Source organism: Aquarana catesbeiana, linkage group LG01 (genome assembly GCF_042186555.1).
Source record: "Aquarana catesbeiana isolate 2022-GZ linkage group LG01, ASM4218655v1, whole genome shotgun sequence".
Taxonomy (NCBI): Eukaryota; Metazoa; Chordata; class Amphibia; order Anura; family Ranidae; genus Aquarana; species Aquarana catesbeiana.
Genome location: NC_133324.1, coordinates 742528955 through 742544031, shown reverse-complemented (window position 1 = coordinate 742544031; position 15077 = coordinate 742528955).

Sequence of the window (15077 nt, the reverse complement as noted above, 5' to 3'; positions counted from 1 at the left end):
TCATCAAAAAAAAATGTTTTTTTTTAACACAGTTTATAAATATAAAAAATAATAAAATAAATAAGAAAAAAAATTTTTTAAAGCGCCCCCGTCCCCGCGAGCTCGCGCAGGAAAGAAAACACATACGGAAGTCATGCCCGCATATGTAAAGGGTGTTCAAATCACCCATGTGAGGTATCGCCGCGATCGTCAGAGCGAGAGCAATAATTCTAGCACTAGACCTCCTCTGTAACTCTAACCTGGTAACCATAAAAAAAATTTAACGCATCGCCTATGGAGCTTTTTAGGTACCGTAGTTTGTCGCCAATCCACGAGTGCGTGCAATTATAAAGCGTGACATGTTTGGTATCTTTTTACTCAGCATAACATCATCTTTCACATTATAGAAAAAAAATTGGGGTAACTTTACTGTTTGGTTTTTTTAAAATCCATGAAAATGTCCCAAAAAATTGCGTTTAAAACACCACTACACAAATACCGTGTGATATAAAATATTGCAACAATCTCCATTTTATTCTCTAGATTCTCTGCTAAAAAAAAATATATATATATATAATGTTTGGGTGTTCTAAGTAATTTTCTAGCAAAAAATACAGATTTTAACTTGTAAACACCAAATTTCAAAAATAGGCTTAGTAATGAAAGGGCTAATGTCCATAGCCTGGTCAAAGATTATGAGCATACTGATAAAATACAGGAACAATGTTTGTATAAAGAGACGTAGAATATGTTCTCCCTAAATGTATAAATTGTATAATTGACAAATAGGTTGTGTCTGTCTGTAAAAAATACTTATGTTCTAATTTACAATGTTTGTCCTCTAGATTAAGCAGCGGAGCAATTTGTCTGATACAAGTAAAACAGAAAAAAATAGAAATAATTGTATTGCCTTCTAATGGCTAATGAAACAAAATGTGTGAAATGTGTTTAAATGTGTGACATTTAAATTATTGTGTGATTGCCATTCAAGCTATTTCTTTTGCATACATTATACCCTTCTTAGATCCTTTAAGGGTTTCTATAATGTGATAAAAGCAAAAAAAGTAACAAAAAACTATTAAATAATAGCTCAATATAACTTGTATTGATGTTTCTTTTCCATCTTACTGTATGGCCCTTTGCCTGTTCCGAAAATAAGACAATTTCTAAACTAGTAAATAAGATTGTACAGTTTTAACCAGAACAGGATTCACTTCATTGGATCTCTAGGCACACAGCCTGGGCTAAGCTCTGATTGAGGATCCTGGAGGTACACAGCCAGAGTCCCATTATAGAGCCTGTAGTAGGCACACAACCAGGAGTACATTTCCATTATGGAGCCAGTAGACACAGTCAGAGCTAGGTTCCCATTATGAAATCTATGTTAACAGAGAAATGACTAGATTCCTATCAAGAAACATGTAGGCAAACCTATTACAAAAAATATTGACAAACAGCTAGAGTTCTATTATAAAGCCTGAAGCCAGGACATGTTTCCTATCATAGAAACTGTAGGCACACAGCCAGGAGTAAATTCCCATCATGGAACCTTAATGCTGCGTACACACGAGCGGACTTTCCAGTATACTTGGTCCGGCGGACCAGAGTCTGCCGGACAATCCGACCGTGTTTAGGCTCCGGCGGACCTAGATTTGAAACATGTTTTAAATCTTTCCGTCGGACTCAGTTTCTGGTGCGACAGAAAGCCCGCTCGTCTGTATGCTGGTCCAACGGACCAGATACGACACAAGGACAGGGTATTGCATTTCGCGCTCGCTGCAATAGGAAAAACAAATTTTCCTATTGCGGCGAGCGCAGGGCATACCAGGCCCTTAGGTCTGGTATGGATTTTAAAAGGAAGCCCCTACGCCAAAAAAACGGTGTGGGGTCCCCCCTAAAATCCATACCAGACCCTGATCCGAGCACGCAGCCCGGCCGGTCAGGAAAGGGGGTGGGGACAAGCAAGCGCCCCCCCCCGAACCGTACCAGGCCGCATGCCCTCAACATGGGGGGTGAGTGCTTTGGGGGAGGGGGGGCCCTGCGGGGCCCCCCCACCCCAAAGCACCTTGTCAACATCTCCCGGTGACCACGCCCCCTAAAACGTCACAGTCCCAGCATGCCCAGGGACTGTGACATTATAAGGGGGCGGGGTCTCCGCCTATATAAGTCACAACGGAGCCCTCAGAGAGCAGTCCAGCCGGAGAGAGCGTCGTGTCAACATCTGGAGAAGAGAAGAGGGAAGAAGACAAGAAGCCCAGAAGTCCGGACCTCCGCTGGCAAGAGAGCGGCCTGAAGACAGCGGAGGAGCCGGCCGAAGAACTGGAACACCGGGAGGAGAGGCCGGAGAGAGCGGAGAAGAACCAACCGGACGCCGGGAGAAGAGGAACCGGAGGGACCCCCGAAGCCGGAAGAAGACCCCCGAAGCCGGAGGAAGACTCCCCCGGAGCTGTTTAATAAATTATTCAAAAAACCTGTGTAGTGTGTTTTATTATTGACACTTTTTCCCTAGGTGAATGGGTAGGGGTACCATGTACCCCATACTCATTCACATAGGGTGGGGGGCCGAGATCTGGGGGCCCTCTTATTATAGGGGGCTCCAGGATTCCGATAAGCCCCCCGCCCCCAGACCCTGACAACCAACGGCCAGGGTTGTTGGGAAGAGGCCCTTGTCCTCATCAACATGGGGACAAGGTGCTTTGGGGTGGGGGGGCCCCGCAGGGCGCCCCCTCCCCCAAAGCACCCACCCACCATGTTGAGGGCATGTGGCCTGGTACGGTTCAGGAGGGGGGGCCGCTCGGTCGTCCCCACCCCCTTTCCTGACCGGCCGGGCTGCGTGCTCGGATCAGGGTCTGGTATGGATGTTAGGGGGGACCCCACAACGTTTTTTCAGCATAGGGGCTTCCCTTTAAAATCCAAACTAGACCTAAGGGCCTGGTATGACCTGCGACGGGGCTCACAAGGTGTCAATCTCGCCGATAAAAGCGGCAAGATTGACTTCCTTTTCTAGTCCCGTCGCACCTGAGTCACGTTCATTCTGAAAGTCCGCCGTAACTCCGGCGAAAGTCCGTCGGAAAGACGGGCGGACTTAGCCCGCCGGAAAGTCCGTTCCTGTGTGGGCAAGTCCGTCCGTTTTAAAGTCCGGCGTACCTGGCGGACAAAGTCCGTCAGAACGTGTGCCGGACCAAGTATGCCAGAAAGTCCGATTGTGTGTACGCGGCATAAGACACACAACCAGTGCTAAATTCCCATTATGAAGCCTGTAAACACACAGACAGGGCTAGATTTTCATTTTCGCATTTTGCTGCATGGGACCTATATGTACACAGCCAGAGCAAGATTCTGATCACAAAGCCTGTAGGCACACTTCTATGGGTAAATACCCATCATGGAGTCTGTAAATATACAGTCAGGGCTTGATTCTCAATACGATGCCTGTAAGTACATGGCTAGTATCCTATAATGGAGCCTGTAGGCACACAGCCAGGGCTAGATTCTCATTATAGGGTCTGTAGGCACACGATCAGGGGTTGATTTCCATCATGCAGTCTGTAGACACTCAGTCAGAACTGGATGCCCATTATGAGGCCTATGGGCACAGGGAGAGGGCTACATCCCCTTGAAATAAGTAGGCAAACAGCTAGAGCTAGATTCCTATCGTGGAGCCTGTAGGCACATAGCCAAGGCAAGATTCCCATCATGGAGCCTGTAGGCACACAACCAGGGCAAGATTCCCATTGTGGAGCCTGTAAGCACACAGCCAGGGGTAGATTCCCATCATGGAGCCTGTATACAGAGAATCAGAGCTGGATTTCCATTATGAAGCATTTATGTACACAGATATGGCTAGATTCCTATTATGCAGCCTATAACCACAGGACTAGATTTCCACCGTAAAAACCTGTAGGCAAACAGCTAGGGCCAGATTCACATCATGGAGCCTGTAGGCACACAGCCAGGGCTAAATTCCCATCATGGAACCTGTAATGACACAGCCAGCTCTAGATTCCCATCATCCAATACTAAAATAATGAGTTTGTGCTGGAACTGGGCTTTTATATGTAATCATATCTATGGTTAATAGATTTATGTTTCAAAAACAATCAATCTGATGTAAATAATTTTATCAATATGTGGTTAAGAACCTTATTACTGGATATAGTTTGTGTTTATATATGCATAATGCTGCAACCATATTTGCTCATTACAACATGCTTTTCAGTAGTACTCAGTAGTTGTGTTTTATTGCTTCATCTCATAATGCAAATGTCTATGTGAAAACAACACATTCCTTGTGTGGATTATGTTTGAACAGTTGTTGAGCAGCTAGGCAATTTAGTGGCTTCCCTGTCTCTAGTGGTTAATCTACAAATGTATACCTTTTTTAAACAAAAAAAAGTTGGAGATATTTAAAAATATAAACAAAATATAGCATATAAAAAAATATAAACAGTTCTATATGTAGCAGGAGCCACTGGATATTGAGTCCCCCTATTCCTGCACAGCCAGGCAACTGGCATTTCCAATTTTCATCCAGACACAAGAAATCAGTCAATGGGCTTGTTTTTGTAGTTTTATTTGGGAAAACAACTTGGATAGGGTATAGGGATTTTTGGATGCCCAACTTGACTTGAAGAACAGGTGAGGACAAACTTCCTTCTCTATGTACACAAAAAATGAATGTCCTGGACTATATTCCTTCCAAAATAATCGCAGACTCTGTGGATCGGTGGCAAAGTTCTTTCGAACCAGGAGCTCTCAGTCCCCTTTAGTGAAATAGCACAAAGCCCCAAACCGTGTGCAGGAGTATAGTGTCTCCTCATTAGAACCTCACAACGTTCTGATGCTTGCAGATACTACCAGCACACCTGGCTGCTTTGACTACCAGCCCACCTGGCTGCTCTGAAGCACAGGACAAGGGATTGGGATTTAGCACAACGCTGTCCCTGAAAAGTATGCTACATCTGGCAGTCTCTCTCTTTGTATGCCCCTGGGCGTGCTGAGATACTCAAACAGTCCCTTGCTTCCTGCTGCACTGGGCAAGACTTTTGTTCAGACCTCCAACTGTCCAGATCCTCCCATGCCAGCCAAGATGACTTCAGCAGATGACCCAAAGGTAATGGGGATCCCTGTCTTAGGCTTCCTCTCCTTCGTTTCCTCAGCTCCAGACTGGAGGCAGAGACCCCAACCCACGGAGTCTCCTCCCTGGCCTCATGACAGCAACCTCAGTCTCTCCAATACCCAAACAGTTTTGGACATTTCTACATCATATGTGGCTAGGTACCTGCTTTTATTTCACATCTAGCACATGTACAAATTTCCCTATGCCCTCACTGGTACAGCTTTTGTGGGTTGCAAAAAGTTTTATGCGAAATTAAGAGTTGTGTAGGCTTTTGTGTAGGGGAAATAAAGTTCTAAGTTACTATAGATAGTTTATTAGACCATTCTGCACCTAACAATTGCCCCCACCCCCAATCCTATCCTCCATGGTTGAGGGACACTCAGTAGTTTTTACTTATTGGTTGACATTTTTCACAATAAGATCTCTAAATAGACAGACTATTTTGTTTAAATATCTTCAATAGTACCCAAATAGGGGCTTCTTGGAGTATTCCACCACCAGTTGCATTGCAGAGAGTGAGATTGAGGAAGTCATATCTCCTAAAAATGAGATTGTGTCATTTGCATATAGGGCACACAATTTTCCTCCTTATTTCCCCCCTGGAAACAAATATTTGGATAATTTCAATTGATAGAGGTCAAGGGCTCGATGGCTAGTGCAAAGAACAGGGGGGCAATGGGCATCCCTATATAAATTTCTACATTTAGCCCCTGTACACAGCGGTGCAACTTGTTATATGATTTGACAGTTTGAAATTGCATGACAAGTTGCACCCCATTGCTGGCAATGGAACCATTCATATCGCCGCTACTCATGTCACATCGATTATGAAAACGGTTCCTGCACCACTCTTTGCCAATTTTATTTTGACTTGCATAGACTTGTGTTAAATGAAGTTGCAAGTGCAAGCTGCAACAAAATCGGCAGTGCAAATCGCACTGATGTGCGGCTTTGAAATTGCGTGATTTCAGATCTGCACCCGTGTGAACCAGGGCTTATTGCAATATCAAAATACGGGAGAAAAAGTATGAAAAATTGGGTCATATTAAAAATTATCATTTGATAAAGGTTGCAATATTACCTCAAAATAAGCATTTACAGAAATATAATTATACTTTCCCTTTAAAGGCAGCAAAAAACTAGTCAAAATAAACACGTACAGTGCCTTGAAAAAGTAATCATACCCTTTAAAATCTTCCACATTTTTTCATGTTACAACCAAAAATGTTATTTTATTTTATTGGGATTTTATGTGATAGACCAACAACAAAGTGGCACATAATTGAGAAGTGGAAGGAAAATGATAAATGGTTTTGAACATTTTTTACAAATAAATATGTGAAAAGTGTGGTGTGCATTTGTATTCAGCCCCCTTTACTCTGATACCCTTAACTAAAATCTAGTGGAACCAATTGCCTTCAAAAGTCCCCTAACTAGTAAATAGACTCCACCTGTGTGTAATTTAATCTCAGTATAAATACAGCTGTTCTGTGAAGCCCTCAGGGGTTTGTTAGAAAACCTTAGTGAACAAACAGCATCATGAAGGCCAAGGAACACACCAGACAGGTCAGGAATAAAGTTGCGGAGAAGTTTAAAGCAGGGGTATGTTATAAAATATTGTCCCAAGCTTTGAACATCTCACGGAGCACTGTTCAATCCATCATCCAAAAATGGAAAGAGTATGGCACAACTGCAAACCTACCAAGACATGGCCGTCCACCTAAACTGACAGGCCAAACAAGGAAAGAATTTATTAGAGAAGCAGCCAAGAGGCCCATTGCAACTCTGAAGGAGCTGCAGAGATCCACAGCTCACGTGGGAGAATCTGTTCACAGGACAACTATTAGTCGTGTAATCCACAAATCTGACCTTTATGGAAGAGTAGCAAGAAAAAAGCCATTGTTGAAAGAAATCCATAAGAAGTCCCGTTTGCAGTTTGCAAAAAGCCATGTGGGGGACACACCAAACATGTAGAAGAAGGTGCTCTGGTCAGATGAGACCAAAATTGAACTTTTTGGCCTTAAAGCAAAACGCTATGTGTGGCAGAAAATGAACACTGCACATCACCCTGAAAACACCATCCCCACCGTGAAACATGGTGGTGGCAGCATCATGTTGTGGGGGTGCTTTTCTTCAGCAGGGACAGGGAAGCGGGTTAGAGTTGATGGGAGGGTGGATGGAGCCAAATACAGGGCAGTCTTAAAAGAAAACCTGTTAGAGTATGTAAAGGACTTGAGACTGGGGCAGAGGTTCACCTTCCAGCAGGACAATGACCCTAAATATACAGCCAGAGCTACAATGCAATGGTTTAGATCGAAGCATATTCATATGTTAGAATGACCAAGTCAAAGTCCAGACCTAAATCCAATTGAGAATCTGTGGCAAGACTTTAAAATTGCCATTGACAGACGCTCTCCATCCAATCTGACAGAGCTTGAGCTATTTTGAAAGAAGAATGGGCAAAAATGTCACTCTCTGAGCTGGTAGAGACATCCCCAAAAAGACTTGCAGCTGTAATTGCAGTGAAAGGTGGTTCTACAAAGTATTGACTCAGGGGGGCTGAATACAAATGGACGCCATACTGTTCACATATTTATTTGTAAAAAATGTTGAAAACCATTTATCATTTTCCTTCCACTTCACAATTATGTGCCACTTTGTGTTGGTCTATTACAAACTATCACAATAAAATACATTGGGAAAATACAGGAAAATCCATAATAATATTATCACTACATTTTTTTAAAACCATGCTCTTTCACCTTTTAGATTATACAATTTTAATGATTCAGACCATACCATATTAGCTCTAATCCAGCACTATCCCAGTTAATCACTACTCTCTTCGCAGTAGTGCTGATAACTATTGTTTCCCACACTAACACTAATAACCATTGTTTTCTGCAATTATAAAAGGTTCAGTCCCGGTTGATCCCTTTCACATGATTCAAGCTATTGTCAGTTTATTTTCTTTGTGCTGCTAGTGTTTCAGTTACTACAATGCATCATTTTCTCAGACTTTTAAAATGTAGACTTTGCTCAGAGGAGCAGGTGCCTCCCTAAAACTCAAAGGGGTGAGGAGAACGTAGCACAGGGACCCGCATAAATACATGATACAACTAGCCCAACAAACTGAAGAGGTATATGTGCACTGTAAAAAATATTGTGCTGGGTCCACTCAAAAGAAATTGAGGCAAATATTTGCATCGGCTTTTTAAGTACTGTCAACTAAACTTATTTTTGTCTGATTAATTAGACTTTTCATGTTTTCAACTTTGTTGTTTTAAGTAAAGCCAACTCATTTTTTTTTCAGTTTATAGACCATAGTGTTTTAAGTTAGGAATACATACCCTAAGTTGTCTGGAATTATATTTTTAAGTAAAGCCAACTCAATTTTTCCAGTTTATAGACCATAGGTTTAAGTAAAGCCAACTAAATTTTCCAGTTTATAGACCATAGGTTCAAGTAAAGGCAACTCAATTTTTCAACATGAAACAGCGCAGAGAACCCCCCCAGTGGGCCGGGTGAGACATCACCAGCAAGGAGGGGACTACTTAGACAAGAGCCACCCATAGATGAAGATATATGGGAAAAAGAAGGGGGGCGGAGACACCTAGAAAACGGGGCATATCAGTACCTAGAATAATTCCACAATAGTACACAGAAAAGCCAATTAAAATGACATATGCATAATTACATAACCATAATGGATCAGAGGATATGTCTAGTCAATAACTAATTGGAAAAAAAAAGGTAAAAAAGGGGAAAAGAGAAGGGGAGAAAAAGAAAAGAAGGAGAGAGAGAAGGCAAAAAATGAATTAAGGTCCCAGAAGGGGGGACCAGACCACCATCAAATCCAGAGGAACACCTAGTATTCCCATCCCCCTGATCAGAAACCCTCCAAAAAAGGACGGTAGCTCACCATATCATTTAAGCCTGGGGGTGAAGTGGCATCCAAGTATACTATCCAGCGTGTCTCATGCTGGAGCAACACTCGGGTCCAATCTCCGCCTCTGTTATTTGGATGTACTCGATCAAGAATGAGGAACTTTATCTGTGGAAATTTGTCCCCATGGTTATCTCTGACATGCCTACCTCCGCACTGACAGGATAAAATATAAACCCCTCCAATTGCTTTGCAGTTGGCATAATGGGTAGGTTTAAATGTTTTACCATTGGGGAGTCTGATATTGCTACCTGTGTGCATGTATTGACAATATCTGCAGCTGCCGCACTTAAAAGTGCCGGGACGCTTGCAGGGATTGGAAATTACCTGTAAATTCACTCTGTATAAGAGCGTCCTTAAGAGACCTAGTTCTCAGGTAGGTTATAGATGGATCTTGTGAAATAAATGGGCTTAAAGAGGGATCAGTAAGTAATAAGAGCCAATATTTGGATAAAATTGCTTTAATCTTGTTATGCTGTTTGTTGTACCATGTGATAATCCTCAGTTTATGAGATTGGTTATCCTGTGCTGTATTGGCAATCTGTTTCTTAAAAATTAAGTCCTGCTTTTCTCTGGCTTTGTTGAATGCCATTTTTAGGCGCTTATGAGAGTAGCTTCGAAGTAATAGTCTCTCCTTAAGTTTTTTAGCCTCTAATTGAAAGATATTCTCATCTGAACAGTTACATCGTATCCTCAGTTATTGGCTAAATGGGATAGACTTAATTAGGGGCTGTGGATGAGCACTGCTGACATGGAGTATTGTGTTACCTGCCGTATCTTTCCGATATAGTGAACTGGCTAGTGTGCCATCTTCCTGTTTTGATATGGTTAAATCCAGAAAATCTATTTTCTCTAAGCTATATGACATAATGAAGCTTAAATTGCATGTATTCTTATTCATAGCTGCAATGCATTGATATAATAACTCAATCAATCCCCTCCAAACGATTAAAATGTCATCTCTAAAGCGATACCAGCTTAGAATGTTATCTGTCAAAAATGACAGATTTTCATCTGCCAAAAAAGACTGCTCCTACTCCCCCAGGTACAGGTTGGCATAAGATGGGGCACATAAAGTCTCCATAGCCACACCCTGCACCTGGAGGTAATGGGAGCCATCAAAGGTAAAAACATTATGTGTGAGTATATATTTCAGAGCGAAAAGTATAAACTCATTGAAGGGCCGATTGTCCCTATGCGATTGAGATATAACATGTGCAATTGCTCCGATGCCCAACTGGTAGGGGATGGAGCTATATAAAGCTTCAACATCAAGTGCCACCAGAAGGGCAACGGAGGGCACAATAATCCCCTCCAAATTTTGGAGGAGATGCATGGTATCTCTGATATAGGAGGGTAAATTCATCACATAGGGTCTGATTTGTTCATCAATGAACTTCCTTAAATTTTCTGTTATTCCACCACACCCAGACAAGGGAAGACCTATAGTGTCTGAATAAGAAAATCCCCGTTCTGCCTCTGTATACTGCGATCATGGGTCGCTGGTGGGCATCGAGTCCGTCGGACCCGTGGGCACGCACCCACAGCACGCTATCTCCGCTATCTTCTGTGCAAAAACCAACCTACACCTACGGCAGTTTGCGCAGGAGAGCTGACCTGCCACAGTATAATGACGGTGGCTGGTTGGCAAGCGGGTAAAGTGTGAACTTTTGAAGATAGATTCTCCAAATCTAGCTCTAAAAAGATCTTCTGAAAAACTTCAAAGGTATATTTTAGGTTTTCAGGGTAGCTTAGGCTAAAAAGCATAAATGAGTCCCATAATCATTCTTTCTGATACAAAATGAGAATGCTATATGAAAAAAATACATTGTACCAATATGCTTGCTTTTCCTGCCAACGCAGCATAAATATGGTAGATTTGCTTTTGAAATGTAATAACATAGTGCAAAGTGGGCAGGGCTTTAGGTTACATAATATAACGTTGAATGTCCAATATCTCAAAAACCTAACAAACGTAAATGTTGTTTTTGTGGTACAAATCAGCACAAACAAATTGTATAATTGTTTTTATAATGTAATAACGTGGTGCAAAGTGGGAGAGGTTTCATCAACTATAATGTGCAATATCTCGTCTGTTTTTGCAGCACAAATTGGAAGAGATGCAGTGCAAACAAGTGCTATCTTTGTTTTAAAATTTTAATAACTGGGTGCAAAGTGGGCAGGACTTGATGTTACATAATCTGAATTTGAATTCCAAGGTCTCAAAAACAGAAACGGCTGAAACATTCATTTTTGTGGCACAAAATCGTTTTTAAGCTTAACAGCTGGCGGCCCCTCACCCTGAATCTTAGTTGCATTCTGCAGAATGCAGTAAGCGCAAACTTTGCGTGCGCACAAGGGAGTTGTTTCAATAGGTGTATACAATGGATGTATGTCCATTCATTATAAATATAATAATCGGCAAATAAAATAAACATTTTGGATGATATGTTAAGCAACATTTAAAACATGTGAATGATAATTTGTTCAATGTTCATTCTTACCTTTCAATGGCATTGCATGGCTTTGTAGAGACTTGGAAAAATTCTTGTCACTGGTGGTGCTCTTTTGTCCTGATGGGCCTCAAACCTCTGGGAACTGCCTTGTGCAGGCTTTCAAAGTTCCAAAAGACGAGAAACTCTTTAAAATATACAGCATCAAAACTTGTGCAGTTGCAGGTTTGGCAAACATGCGTCCCGCAATTTCAGTAAAATGAAAAGATAATTTTTTTTAAGTAAATGTAACTCAATTAGAATATGGAAATGCACATACCTTAAAAGTTTTGTCTAGATTACTCAATATTATAAATTATTTTTGTAAATGTAAATGGTGTGTTTTAAGAACTTATGAAAATTAAGTAAAGTACTTAAAATATCAAAGTAAATAAATTAACATTTATTTTTATGTTGAAAATTATAAAATTTTTATGTTGAAAATTATAAAATTTTTATGTTAAAATTACAAGCCAACAGAATCATTTTTATCAGTGTGCAGTCAATATCTTCCATCCCTGCAATAGGGAATGCCAGAGCATAGTGATTTTCATGTACAGCGTAATATAATCCACAAAAGACATAATTACATATTTAGATATAATATCTTATAATCATTTGATCACAATTTGTTCTTTTCATTTTAGCTTATCTGGAGCATAGGCTATTTATCTTATTACAGACCAGTTGGTTTGGACTTCCACTGGCCAGGCCAGCACCTGAGGCAGAGCACCCCCCCCCCAGGCTAAGGGCCACCGACAGTCCCCTCAGCACTCCATCTCCATCTTCCACCTGGCTTCCCTTGCCAGCATGGCCCATTCATATTAAAGGGTTTTCTTAGCCCCATGCCAGGTCCACTGCCTGGGGATTGGCCAAATTCCCCCAAATATGCAGATCAATCCTCCTGGCCTCCGCCCTCCGGCTTCCACAACGTTTTCCAACATTCCAGAACTAGGGGGTGGCACCAGAGGCTTGTGTGCATGAGTCATCCAGCCCTAACCTGCAGTAAACCCATGACCCAATTAAGACACACAGGGTAAGCATGACTCAACATAAATTTTCCTACACTACCACTAGTAGCACACTAGAGGGTGTTACACCACTTTGAAAAACACCCCCTAGCTTTTCTAGCCACAGCGATCTTGAGCAAGGGCAGCTGATTTAGGTAGCACTTACTTCCAGGAATCCATCTGCCCTCAGGCTTGCAGGCAGATGGGGGTTCTTAGCTGAGAAAGCCCCTCCCCTCCCTCTTTTGGATGACAATAAAAAAAAATGTTAATGAAATCTGGGATGTATGACATAATTTTAGACAAGACTAGACAAGAAACCGGGAAGCAACTGAAGAAATGTAAAAAAGTTTAAAACAAGACAAGCATAATATACCTTCCTATCTATTTATTAATGTTAGCAGCATAAGAATTAAAAATAGTCAATGTTGATTGACAGAGTTTTGTTCCACTTTATGTATAGTAGATTTCCGACATGTTAAGCAGACCAGACCAAAAAAAAAATTAAAATTATGCTGTAACAAATTCTCTCATTAGCATCACAATGATTGTCTCCAGTATTTTAGGTTTGCGTGTTCAAGTAAAAACTGTACTTGTTTTTCTACCTGATAAAATTATGTAGCTAGACAAACTGGCACCATTCTTAAGAACGTGATTAGACTTCTGTATAATTCCATGATTGCATATCTTAACTCCATGATCCTCAGCAGAGAAAGTAACATAAAGCTGTGAAATGGTCAGATATAGGGCATATGCGTAGTAACATTTTCATGACTCACATGGTTTAATTAACAGAGACCCAATTGGCCTTGCTAAAAAAAAAAAAAAAAGTTACTATTAAGCTAGCCTAACAAATTTCAGTGTTAGGGCTGAGGGTTGTAGATTGAATCTTGTTTTATTCTGTGTTGATTAAGAATAATCATATTCAATATAATGCGTGCTATGAAAGTTCAGAAACATAGTAACGCCTAAACTGAAATAAGTACATATCTAACTAAAGTGTAACTAAGGGCATTTAAGTTTTGGACAGAATATAGAGGGATTAAAACACTTGCACAGAAAGGAAAAAAGTTGGGACTTTGAAGGTGCTGAAAACCCCCCTTTGGAAGAACTAGTCGTATACCGTTTAAAAATATAAAATTATTTTATTCGATTAGTTAAAATGTGTCTCAAAAGATATAAGACACTACAACAAAACATAATGTACCAGCATCATACTACTAGGCCCCATACACTCCCCCTTCTCCCCAAAAGGTATATTTCCCTACAGTAACTGATCGGATATAACATTAATATCTATAATTAAATCAGTCTTGATATTAATTCTTGATATTATTGTTATTGTATCTGATCAGTTACTATAAGGGATATACCTTTTGGAGACATGCAATGTTTCTTCTGCAATAAAATACACTTACTTGCCTGTTCGCAATACCATGTAGAATGTACACTGAGCTGTGTATGCGCAGCTCAGTTTTAATTCTGGTACACTACCAGTGTGCTGGGATGACTGGACTCCCACACATGTGTGGGAATGGAGGTCATTCAGTGTCGGCCAATCAAAACGTCCAAAGACTGGCAACCGGAAAGAAACCGTTGAGAGTATACCGGTGTCCTGTCGAGAAATGTCCCCCATCGGATAGTGTCCCCCCGATACTACTGGGACACAGCGCTTGCGCAGTACGGAGGACAAAGGAGACGCCGAAAGTCTCTGAACATGAACAGCTGTTCATGAGCTCTACACGGCGCCTGCGCAATTAATAGTACATTCTGCCACACACTCCCATACACGCTTCCGATGCTCGTACAACTCTGCAAGGGGCAGTATGCCTACAGAATGGGCAGAGCTCATTACACAACTCAAGGAGTTTTCCAATGATGGCCAGAGCTGATAAGGGCGGGTACTTCAATGTTACATACATAACACAAGCAGTGTAAACACGCCCCGCAAACATCCGCCCATTTGAGAAATCCACCCCCACGAGGAGCGCGCGGGAGCGTGTGACAGAATGTACTAATTGCGCAGGTGCCGTATACAGCTCATGAACAGCTGTTCATGTTCGAAACACTTTCGCCGTCTCCTTTGTCCTCCGTACTGCCAAGCACTGCTCCTGCGCGGTACAGGGCGGACACTATCCGATGGGGGGACCTTTCTCATCAGAACACCGGCACGGGTGCTGGACCTCGCGCGTATCAGACCTTTGAAGCATAGGTGAGTATTTATGACTTTAATTCTGCTTTAAGGAGTGTCTATAAAGACTGGTCCTAATTGGAAGCATCTGGATTTACAGCTGTTCGCCTTCCCACCGGGCGTACGCAGATGTGCATACTCGGCTTTCTGGGGTTATACCAGGATGATGCCCGCAGCTGCAGGTACTGTTTTTTTAAAGTGGGCGATCGGCTTTCCTGGTATAACAACCAATGTGGCTAAAAGCCGCTCGGCTGTTTATACCGGAGGAGCGGGAGGGGACGTTCCTCCCTCCCGCTGCCTCCCGCCGCTCTTACCGGGCCTCCCGTTCCATTGGGAGGCCTGG